We start from the raw sequence: 3,604 nt of genomic DNA on the forward strand, positions 1-3,604 counted from the left end.
ATATATGATAGGATGAATGTAAAACTAATGTTCTCCCATGTAAACTATCACATAATTCACTATAAAATATTTTTAAAAAATAGAAAATAAACTAACCAGATGTCTTAAAAGACACATATTTCCATCAGATGACATCATCAAGACACAGTATAATCTATCCAAAGGATATTTAAATTGCAGGGGAAATTTTTAGTGAGTTTATGATTTTCTTGAAAGATTAAAAGGCAAACTGAAATTATCAAGAGACAAATCTCAATTTGAAGAAGCTTTCACACAGAGGAGAGTAGATAACCTTTGGATTTTCTAATTATAAACCAACTATATATTCTTGGGTTTCAAAGAAAATCAAACAAAGCAAAACAAGTGATTATTTTCTATTTCTTGCCCTATGCTTGAAGCTGTGGGCTTGAAACAGGCCAGTTAACATGAGAGAGCACTGGAGTAATACAGGCTTTTTGATTTTATGTCAGGAGGTCCATTCTCACAGGATGTGATTTTATGTTTAAAAATGGGATGGGATGAAATCGATTCTGCTTCAAGGAAGGAGAAAAGAGCACAGCATACCAGGAACATATTTTGCAAATGCTTTCTTTAACCAAAGCCCACAGGACGTGCATGGAGATAATGAACTCTTAGCTGAACTCATCTTTCCCTCATATTGCATAAGACAGAAATTTTTTAAAAAGTGCAAATTAAAGCAATATTTCTCCTGATTGCAATATGGAGGTCATGTTGGATCAGATGGTTTCTGGAATTGTTAGTAACCCTGTGTGGTTAGGATCGGCCCTACCTTTTTTCTTTTGACTTTTTGCATTGTGCCTTCTCCATTTACCATTTCTTTCTTAAAGTCTATACACTTTAAAAGTAGACTAATACACTAGCCACAAAAGAATTCAGAGAATTTATGTCAGCATAAAAATAGAATATTTCTCTTTTTAATTAATATGATTTATTAGATTTGAAACCAGATAAACAAATCCTGCTGGGGTTACTCTGTAGTTCTCTCATTACAGACCCAATTGATTTAATTCCTTTACTTTATTCTCCTAGCTAATTTTTCTTAAAATTTTTCACTACAGTAAAAGATATGCAACAAAATTTGCCATTTTAATCATTTTCAATTCTGTGACATTATATTCATTCCCAAAGTTATACAAGCATTGGTCTCCAGTAGCATGTTCATTATTTTCTATTAAAGCTTCACTGAAAGCCCAATTAATATTGACATTTTTAGTAACATTCTGTCCATGATGATAGAAGTTTTCTCTACACATTCCCTCACTTCTTTTGGAGCTCCCATCAGATTGCCTGCATCCATAATTCTACCAACAGTCTCTTCCACACAATTTAGGCTTTTACTATCAGGTGTCTCAAAACTTTTCCAGCCTCAATCTATTACCCAATTAACAAGCCACTTTCACATTTCAGCCATTTGTTAGTGTATTACTACCATTCTCTGGCACACATTCTGTCTTAGTATCTCCTAGGGATGTGATAAAGAGATTCTACAAAGTGGTCGGCTTTGAAGAACAGAAATTTATTTTCTCAGAATGCTGGAGGCTGCTGCTGATGGTGGTTGTGTGCTACTGAGTCATTTCCAACTCATAGAGACCCTGAGTTGGTTCTGATTCATAGCAATCCTGTGTAGCTTTCCTAGGTTATAAATCTTTAAGGGAGCAGAAATCCTCGTCTTTTCCCCACTGAGTTACTGGTAGCTCTGAACTGCTGACCTTGTTGTTAGCAGTCCAGCTCATAATCCAGTAAACCATGTTTATTCCTTCTGAGGTCTTTGAGAGTACAACCATTTCATGCCTCCTAGTTTCATGTCTCATAGGTGTTAGTGGTTTCTGGCAATTCTTGGTGTTTCTTTGATAGTTGCAGATATATCTTCACATGGTATTTTCTCCTATATGTGACTCTATTACCAAATCTCTTGTCCCATTTAACAAAACACTTCTCAGAAAGGATTAGGATTAGGACTCATTCCAGGATGATATATATTTAATTTAATTGACAACAATAGAAAAGTCTTATTTCCAAACAATTCCACAGATACAGACATGGGTCAGGACTTTAATATATATGGTCTCTTCATAGCAGAATGCTGTCCTCATAGAATGAGTTAGGAATAAGTTTTCCTTACTTTTCTACATTTTTTGTGTAAAGTTTGAAATGTATTGGTGCTAATTATTTAAATGTCTGGTAGAATTTACCAGTGAAATCTGTTCATCCTAGATTTTCTTTTGTTGGAAAAATATTGATTACTGATTCAATCTCTTTACTTGTTATAGATTTATTGAAGTTTTCCATTTCTTCTTGCATAATTTTACATAATTAACATATTATTGCTAGGAATTTGTCTATTTCCTCTAGATTATCTAGTTTATTGGCATATAATATATAGTATTCTCTTATGATCTTTTTTTTTTTATTTCTGTAAGGTTGATAGTAATGTCCTCATTCTCATTTCTAAGTTTAGTTATTTGTGTCTTCTCTGTTTTCTCCTTATGAGACTAGCTAAAGATTTGTCAGTTTTGTTGATTTTTTAAAGAACCAATTTTCTGTTTCATTGATTCTATTGTTTTACTATTCTTTATTTCAATTTTCTTTTACATTTTAATTTATTTCCTTCCTTCTGCTATCTTTGATTTTAGTTTCCTTGTTTTTTTTCTATTACCTTGAAGTATAAAATTTGGCTATTAAGATCTTTCTTCTTTAGATGCTTACAGTTACAAATTTCCTTCTGTGTATTGCTTTTGCTGTTTGTACCCCAGAGATTTTGGTGTACATATTTGTATCTAGATACTGCCTAATTTATCTTGTGATTTCTTCTATGACTCATTAGTGACTTAAGAGTATATTGTTTCATTTCCACATACTTGTGAATTTTCCAGGTTTCTTTCATTTCATTGTGGTTGGACAAGAATACCTTGTATGATTTCAATCTTTTAAAATTCATTAACACTTGTTTTGTGTCCTAACATATGGTCTAACCTAGAGAATGATCCATGTGCAATGGAGAAGTATGTGTATTCTGATGTTAGTGATGGAATGTTCTGTATACCATATCTATTTTGTCTAACTCATATGTTTGCTAGGTTTAGCTAATTTATAGTATTGTGAAAGTCTTGTATTTTTTTAATTGATTTTCTACACAGAAGTTCTATCCATTATAATAATTTGTGTATTGAAACCTCCAAGCAGTATTATAGAACTGTCTAGTTCTCTTTTCAGTTCTGTAAATGTACCCTTCATATGTTTGGTAACACTGTTTTGGGTAGCATATCTGTTTTTCATTGTTATATCTTCTTTATAAATTGACTGTTTTATTAGTCTATAGGCATACCTCAGAGATATTGTGAATTCAATTCCAGACCACCACAATGAAACAAATATCACACTAAAGTGAGTCACGTGGAAATTTTGGTTTCCCAATGCATTTAACAGTTGTATTTGCACTATACATGAACCAGTCACCAGAGAAGGATATCATGTTTGATAAGGTGGAGGATCAAAGAAAAAGAGGAAGACCCAGCAAGATGGATTGGCCAAGTGGCAGCATCAATGGGCTCAAGCATGGCAACAGTTGTGAGGTTGGCCCAGG

This window comes from Chrysochloris asiatica, unplaced genomic scaffold (assembly GCF_000296735.1).
Source record: "Chrysochloris asiatica unplaced genomic scaffold, ChrAsi1.0 scaffold00033, whole genome shotgun sequence".
NCBI lineage: Eukaryota > Metazoa > Chordata > Mammalia > Afrosoricida > Chrysochloridae > Chrysochloris > Chrysochloris asiatica.